Below are 8,893 nucleotides of genomic sequence, written 5' to 3' on the forward strand. Positions count from 1 at the left end.
TCTACTGGGGATACTGAAGCTAGGGAGTTTTTGTGATGTGGGCATTATTTAGGTCTTACTTGTATTTGGGTCTTGAAGAGTGGGCTTGAGGCCACTCCTGCGTGTTACCATCATGGACCAGATCGTCTCCACACTACCTTGTGACCGATGGTTTACTTGTTTACAGGCTGTGCGAGACCGTAGCAGCCTCTCCGCCACCATCATATTCTCGACACTTAGCATAGCGCCTTGAACACAATATATGTTCAACAGATACGTCTTGAATTGAATAACTGAGTCAGCGCCCTGCATGTTGGGCACACCGGCTAGACAGTGCCAACGTTTCCATACTTGAATTTTGTCCCTGGATCGTGAACTTCGTGAGAATCCTAGGGGAGACTTATTCTAAACAGAAGCCAGCCTCGGGAACACAGTGGCCCAGTGGATGTGCCCTGCTCCGCTTCCAGCTGTTCACTGATTTTTTTTTTTTTTTTTGGTGTTTCACATGAGCTGTTTTAGAAATAACAAGGGCTTTGCCGTTACTTGGTTCGCAATAAGCAGTAAGCACTGTGCTCCATGTGTATAGAAGTCTGTCATTTGGGGAGGATAGACTGAAACTTCCTATTTTCATGGTAATTAGTCTTTCTTTTATGATTGCCTGGCGTGCTGTCGTCCACTGGGAGAGTGGACAGCCCCTTTTTGTCAAGGGCCGCATCTCATTCCGCCAGCTCTTCGTGCAGGAACAGCGTGCTAGGGTCCATGTGAGAGGCCAGCCGAATCTGTCCTGTGGTGGAGGTGTGCAGGGTCCCTGTGTAGGCTCCCCCGATGCCCTGGAGTGAGTGTCGCGTAGTGCTTTACTCATCGTGTCTCTGAAGTCTCCAACGGCCCAAGAGGCTGGGCTGACGAGTGCTCCTCCTGTGAATGCAGATTCTGGAGGGTCTCAGTCTAGACCTGGGTCATACAAGGGGTTACAGGAGACAGGAGTTGCATTTCTTACTCCCAGTCCCTTTCTGGCTCCTGGAAAAGTTCCCACTTACTGCATTGTTCTACTACAAACGCTGCAGTCCAGTCTCTGTGTTGATAAGCTGCCCAGCCGATAGCAGGGCTAAATCCAGAAACTTTAAAACGTGTTTTGTATTCAGAGAGATGGGAATTACAAAGGGGATTTAAATCGAAGGCGTGAATTTTTAGAGAGAAATTTCTCAGGGAGAAATGCATTCTTTTTACCTAATTGGAGTAGGGGGAGCATATTTTGATTAAGGGCATGGGTTAAGCTAAATCGATCACTCTCTTCCCCGGCAATTTCTCCTGACCTGTGTCGGTAGCTGTGCCCGGTGCTGGCGGCTGTCCCACTCAGTCGCCCTGCAGCGAAAGTTTATAAACACGGGGCACTGGGAACCTAGTGCAGCCTTGACAATAGGCTCGGAGATTGATTGATAAATGCTGTGGCTGTGCCTTGGGTGTGGCCTTCCTTTCTTTTCACTGCTGGGCCTGATTACATTCAGCTTTGAGGGGAGGTTTGCCGGTAGAATCTTCAGCATCGTGAAATCGAATAGCTTTTCACCGCCAAACTCATGGGAGAAAAAATCGTAAGGTATATTCATGTTCAATTACAATGACATTGTGGTGGCAGGCAAGCTCAGAGGCTCCAGGACCGGCTGATATTCAGGCTGAAAAGAGCATGATTGAAACCCGTTGGTTGATGACTCGGCCACACATGGTATCTGCGTGCTGCCATAGATACAAGCACATTCTTTGAATAGCTAAAAACATAGTCTTGCTAGAGCTGTGTTATAGATGTGGTTTACATAGCGCTGCCTTGAATCTCATAGACTTAAATACACAGTGGAGCCTGTTAGATCCTTCTGTAGTTTTACCCAATGGCTCGGAGCAAGAGAGTGTCTCACCGATAACACAGTCGAGAGAATATCCGCTTGTCGAAGAGAGACTGTAGTTCATCCAACTGGACGAGAGTTAATTTTGGATGTGGAATACATTCAGAACGTGGAAAGGGTTGCAGAGAAGACGCAGGATCCAAGGGAGAGTACTTTTGGCAACCACCGATTTGTCACTGGAACAAAACCGCTGTCATCTGTTCTGGAACAGGGCCGATGTCGTTGTCTGGCGATCCGAGTTCTGGCCTCAGTTCTTTCCCGCTGTTGACGTGGCAGGTCAGCCTTTCTGGGCCTCTCCTTCTTCCTCTACAAAATGAGCAGGGTTCAAATCAGTGTACTCTAAACTCAAAACTTCTAGAATCCTATCTAAAATCATTTCAATCCAAAACGATTAGTAGTAATATTAATCAGATTCTCCAGAGAAGCAGAACCAGCAGGAGCCTGCCTGCCTATCTATCCGCCTATCTATCCATCTATCCATCCATCTATCTATTGAGAGAGTTTAGAAAATTGCCTCACATTATTGAGTGAGTCTGAAACCCATAGGGTAGGCCGGCAGACTGGTAGCTCAGGCAGAAGTTGATATTGTGGTCTCGAGTTCGAATTCCCAATGGCAGGAGGTGGGCATGTCGGGCAGGTTACTGTGTTGCAGTCTGGAGGCAGAATTTCTTCTTCAAACCCAAGAAAAATATTCTGAGAAACCTCAGTCTTTGCTCGCATGGCCTTCCACTGATTGGCTGAGGCCCACACGCATTATGGAGGATAATCCACTTTATTCAAAGTATACTGATTTAAACGTTAATCATATCTAAAAAAATACCTTCACAGCAACATCTAGACTGGTGTTCGACCAAACAGCTGTGTATTGTAGCCTAGCCAAGTCGACACAAAACCTTAACTATCACCATAGTGAAGTTGTAACTTCCCCTTTATTTGTAATATAAGTCATGGGATGGAAAAGCAGGCTAGTCTAAATTTAAATCATGTTGTATTAGCGATTCGATGCATCATTTCTTCAATCCATTCATCATACACTTGTTAAGCACCCATGTGTAAAGATATCGTGCTAGCCATCAGGAAAACAAAGTCAGATGAGTCCTTTTCAAGTTCAAAGCCATTAAAACCTCGTCAAGGAGACAGACAAGTGAAAAAGAAAGAGTTGCAATGTAATTGCCTGCATAAGGTAGAGCGGTGAGGTGCAGAGGGGAGGGAGGACACTTCCTTTCTTGCGGGGAGAAAGGACGAAGTCGGGGCAGGCTCCACAGAAGAGGATACATATAAGCTGGGTCTCGATGGGGTAATTAGGACTTCTCCAGGAAAGCATTCCCAGCAGGAAACAGTATATGCAAGTGCTTGGAGAATAAAAAACTGTCACACTCATGAAATGGCCGAGTGTTTAGAATGCATGTATGGAAAGCTTCTGTCACATAATAGGTGCTCGAGGTGCAATATCTGTTATCCTCACTGGAAAAATTAAAACGTGGCAGGTCTTCTATTTTATGGTTTCTTGGTTAGCAAATTGACATCAGGCCATCAGTAAAATATGACAATTCTTGGCTTTAAACAAAATGGTCACTATAATGTGTGTAGATAGGGCCCGCTGAAGCTTGCTCAATTTTCTATTCTTACAATTTAAAAGTATTTTCTTGTCCGTGCTGGGTTAATTACAAAGTGAATTCAAAATTTATGTCTATATAGGATTTATCTTATAAGGCAGGCATTTTTGACCAAATAGATCAGGTTTCTGAGAATGTTCTCTGAACCAATTATGCCGCCTTGGGCAAATCAGTCTACCTCTTTCAGCTTTAAATTCTCACCGGCAACGAGGGGGAATTGGGCTGTTTTTTAGAGGTTCACCCATAGGATGGTCTATAACAGTACATGAAAATTGTTATCTGTGCTATGCCTAGTTATATAGGTGTATTTCTATAGCATGAATCATTGTGATAACCAAGCATTTCCTAATAGCAACTGTTTACAGTGAAAGTAATGTATTGCTGCTTTGGTCACTTTATTATTTTATGAGCACTATGCCATTAAATATTTAAAATAACCCTGAAAAGTAACTAATATTACTTTCCATTTATAGTTGAAGAAACCAGAGGCTTAGATAATTTAAATAACCAGTCTGGGCTCAGTCAGGTGGTAATGGGGGATCTGGGGGTTGGACCCTGATCTTATGGCTCCAAAGTCTGCATTTTTTATCAAGGGCTGTCACCCAGAGTACACAATTATCACCACAGTGTAGTATCTTATGTACATAGCAGAGGTGAAATACTGACTTATAAAAAGGCAAGTCTCACTCTCTGAAAGCAATCTCTTTAACATTTTAAACAATAAAAGAAAAGAGACTTTCTGGTATGTTGGCTGAATGGACCATGAACTTTAACATATCACTGGGCATCATAGCAAAGATAGGAAGCAAGTATTATTCTCCATTAGAGAGGACACTAAAATCACCTGCTTAATGAGTGACAAGACTCTGATCGTTGACTTCACCCACTTTCATTTCGATTCTGCCCCCACAGCCCATGATGACTGTCCTTGACACGCTGGTTCTTAGGATTTTGCTGGTCCTTCTGTTCAGGGACCCGTGCTGCCTCTGTTAGGGACCATTCCCCTTACTGCAAAGTAGCGTTCAGATCTCAGCCTGGTGGCTGTCTCAGAGCCATTTCCTGCGCTTCCATTTTAAGTTAGCCACTTGTCATTCACTGTCTCGTAATCCTGTCTCTGTATTTCACATATCACTGGAACGCGTTTTTCTTATTTATGTGTTTATTTTGACTGCTTCTTTCTGTTTGAATGAAGCTCAGTGAGAGCAGAGACTTTCTCTCTTATTTACTGCTCTACTCCCACCTCTGGATTAGTGGCTGGACCACAGTAGGCTCTGTGTCTGTCCATCCATGCATCCATCCATGCATCCGTCCGTCCGTCCGTCCGTCCGTCCATGCATCCATCCATCCATCCATCCATCTCTTCCCCTCCTTCACTTCCCTCCTTCCTTCCTTCTGCCTTCCCTCCTTGTATCTATAAAATGGCTTGGCCATATGAAGTTATAGGACGAAGCATTAAATTTGTTTCTCCAGTTAGGATGTGGGAAGACCCTCCTATTTCCTGTATAGTTAATCATTTAACCCTTGATTTTTTTCTTTTAGATGCTTCCTTTTTGTACCAAGCACAATATCTAGCAGAATGCTGAGAAATCAAACTTTGATTATAAAAATTCTAATTCAGAGAAATTGTTTTTCACCCCCTCTGCGTTTTTCTTCTCTCTTGCCAGGACTTCGTGCTCGAATTACAAAGACACCTCTTTGGACAGCTCATTCTGGATGAACGAGTGGTAACACTAAGTGTCATCCCCACTGCCTTAAGGGGTAAGTTGGAGGCGCTTGTGCATCTCCAAGGCGTTAATATATGTCAGTCCATATTTCCTGCGTGTCTGTTTGCTACGTAGCTCTGCTAACTGCTCTCCATATGCTGACCTGAGTCGAGAAAGCCGACGTGGGTCCCTCAGGTGCTGTAACTGCTTCCTGCAGGGGACCCACTGCCAAGCCTGAGTGGCTCGTTACAAACGCTCTTTAATCTGCATGGTCCTCTCTCTCTCTCTGGAGAACTGTGTGCCCATCCTCTGGGAGCAGAGGTGGAAAAATTCCAAAATGAGAAGCATCCATTTCTACCTCTTTACATGCTAAATACTGATAGAGCCCACGCATGAACCCCAAACCGACTAGGACCTCTTGCCGAAGAACAGATCTAGAGTATATCATTTCTAGTCGGAGTTGTACGGTCAGGTAAGCTCAGGAAACTTGGACACTAAGAAAGCACCGAAGGAAGGCGAGCTTCTACCTGTGACGCTGAGCCGTCTTGCTCTGACCGGGATGTTTTACGCGTAGATGTGTTAGCGTTGCAGGCTGAGTACTAAAGCAGGAACACGGATTCTGGCTGGTTCTGGGCTGCGGATGAGCTTGCTTGGGTCTGCACAGCGTGTCCCTGACAAGTGTTTTAAGGATATTTAAATTAGTTGCCTGCCTTTAAAAACAAGAAATTTCTTATAAAAGCAGTGTTTTTTTTTTTTTTTTTTTTTCGGTGTTTCTTAAAAACGTGGTTCATCTGGCAGCATGGGGTTCTGCATTCTACTGGCCCTTTGGGATGGGTCGTGCGTGGGTCAGTTGCTGCAGCCTCCACTGCTTCACGCAGTGTCCCCAACACTGAGTTTTTTTTCATTTACTTGTCGTTTTTCCTATAGTAGAATGAGGAGAAAACCGAAAAAGTCCTATCTACTTCTGTATTAGTCGTGGAAAAACTAAAGGTATTTCTGTGGAGTTTCGTATTTCAAGAAAAATAGAACAGAACATGTTTTGTGTGCCGAAGAATACTTGTAAAAATTTAATTTGCAGGCAAATGGTCTCTGTTTCTTAAGAATACAGCACTCAGGCCTGCTTTATTCAGACATTTTAAACAGCCCCGAGTATGCGAGTGTGCTCTGGACGGCACGGTTTTCTCTCTGTGTTCAGACACAACTCTTTTGCTTTTATTTTCGGCCACTTCCTCTCTTTCAACAGCAAGCTCTTCCCCTCCTTCCCAAAGATCAATTGTTGGGTCTCCTGGCTCGGAGAAACGGGAAGAGTGTGTAATTTGCACACGCATGTGGATCCTGGAACTAGGTTCCATTCTGCCTTCTCCAGTGGACCCCCAACATTCCCGAGACTTTCTGGCCCCAAAACAGATGAGGTTCTGTCACCTCATTTACTCTGGGTGGGGTTCCCAAGAGAACTGTGCTCTTAGCCTGCTAAGGCGCACACTGAAGCCCTTAGACTCTCTCTGTGTGCATTTGCTTTGTAGTGAAAAACATAATCTGGTTTCGTTTGTTTATTCTGTTTTACAAGGGTGGTTCTGGCTTCTTCGTGAAGATAAACTGGAAGGGAGGGAGCAGGGAAGAACCATGAAAGTTGACTTCCGTTGTTTGTAGGGTGATTGGGGGAAGAGAGGGGTAGGGCACGTGTTGATAACAGATGGAAAGACTGGACTTAATTAGTGGAAAATTTTTAGGATGACTGATATGGAGTCCCTAGAAAGAGTTCTCATCTATCAATTGGTTATTTAACAATGGAATGTGCTCCCCAGTGGAGCTGTGAACTCCCATCGCTCAGTGTATTTGTGCAGAGGACAGTGGCTCATCTGTCTGTCAGGCTGCACTGGGAGGTTCTCCAATGAGAAGCAAGGTTAGGCTAGATGGATGACCTCGTAGGTCTCTTCGAAAACTCAGATTTAATTATTCCCTGAATTAAACTGGTTAGGAACCTTTCAGCTTAAACAGTTTCACTTCAGTCCATAGAAAGAAAATATTGAAAGTGGAGCGAGAGGCTGAATATAACCCTTTTTAATTGCATTTAGTTCTGGACACGTGACTTGTTCTTTCTTAAATGTTCCAATATAACCCTTCAAAAATGTTATAAACAGATGTGTATAGTGGCTAGTATTTATAAGCCGGGATTTTACAAGCATATTTCCTAAATGATTTTTCTACTGAAAATTTTTATTTTCCCTTAGCTGAAACTCATTTTGTAGTTCTATTTTTGATAGCTGGATTTTTAATACAGCTTTTATCATTTGTATAAAAATATTTGTTACTTATTATATACCGTTCTGTTTAATTTTGAAATTCAGGGTTTTATACATTATCAGTAATTGTCAATTGTCAGAGTGTATTTAATTTGGATATAATGACCTACAAAAAAAAAGTCCCTTTAGAGGAAAACTTTTATTAAAAATTTGTTTTATAAATTAATTTTTATAACATACAATGTTTGCTCCTTCTTACAAAAGTAATTAACTACTCGTTTGGTTACATTATTGGGGCTTGTTTGTTATGTAATGTAATGTACCACTTGGACTTTATAAGTATTTATGCCGTAAAACCTCTTGTTTTCATGAAAATAGACTCCATTAAAAAATTCTTTTTTGCACTCGATGCCTTTGAGACACTTAGAAAAAGCTTGTATTATGAAATTTAAATTTGCCGTGGCTTTAAAGCAATGCGTGCCGTACTAGTATTGTATTTTGAACTATCTTAAAATTGACTCTTGATTTTAAAGATGCATGGCTGTGGGCGGTTCTGGCATCTTCTCGAGATCAAAACAGCCTGGAATGTTGACTGCTGCAGGAGAACAGCTGGAGAATTTTAAGCAGAAACTTTGAAAGTTTTGCTGACTGGACATTGATAATGCATGGGGTGGCTTATTTTAAGTAGAAGGGTTTTAGAGGCTTCTGACACTAAGATGTAGACATCATCAGACAGACACTATTCTTCCTTTCATGTTTGCCACCACTGCCACCGTCATCAATATTATCTCCCATTCACTCATTCATTCATTCACTCACTCAACAAATATTTATTGGGTATTCGCCATGTACCAGGTACTTTTTAAAACAGTAGACTTAACAGTAAACACTTTAAACAAGATCTCTGCTTTATGGAGTTTGCATACTTAGACAGAACTTGTGTTACACAATCTACATATATTATTTTACTTAATCCTTAAAACAACCCCGTGAGGCAGGTAGTATCCCCATTTCACAAATAAGAAACCGAGACATTAAGTGACTTGTCCGATGTCACACAGCAAGGTCTGAGGTCAGGACAGAGGGACTCAGATGCATGGGCCCTGAGCTGTTTTGCTGGCCCCCTGGGAAAGACGACTGGCTGGTAAATGAATTGCACATGTCCATTGCACATTTGTATGGGCTTCAGTGTCATGTGGGAGGTAAAAGCTTCATACCATGGCGGGTTTAGATACGTAGGCCAGCCATGCTCGCTCTCACTATATTCTTTGGGCTAATTTGGATGCATTTAGTTTCAGAAACAGACCTCCTACGCCTGTGCCTTTTGATGAAATGGGACAAGAGTCACCTTCCCAATGAATATATCTGGGGATTTTAGGATTTTCATATGTATATTTTGCATACTTCATTTTCTGCTAGTATTGTCTTCATGTAGAACGGTTTTTAGTGGCATTCCT

At 42.8% G+C, this 8,893-nt stretch overlaps 1 protein-coding gene across 1 annotated transcript in view; it reads left to right on the forward strand.

Moving 5' to 3' along the window:
* The first annotated feature begins 5,154 nt into the window (after positions 1 to 5,154).
* The window catches only part of TIAM2 (T cell lymphoma invasion and metastasis 2), a 129,948-nt gene continuing 126,209 nt past the window's right edge, over positions 5,155 to 8,893 (forward strand). Inside the window, exon 1 of the mRNA XM_011362728.2 lies at positions 5,155 to 5,248. The gene's annotated coding sequence lies outside the window, so the exon portion shown is untranslated. The remainder of the gene's footprint in view (positions 5,249 to 8,893) is intronic.

Source organism: Pteropus vampyrus, unplaced genomic scaffold, assembly GCF_000151845.1.
Source record: "Pteropus vampyrus isolate Shadow unplaced genomic scaffold, Pvam_2.0 Scaffold78, whole genome shotgun sequence".
In the NCBI taxonomy this organism is placed as follows: Eukaryota; Metazoa; Chordata; class Mammalia; order Chiroptera; family Pteropodidae; genus Pteropus; species Pteropus vampyrus.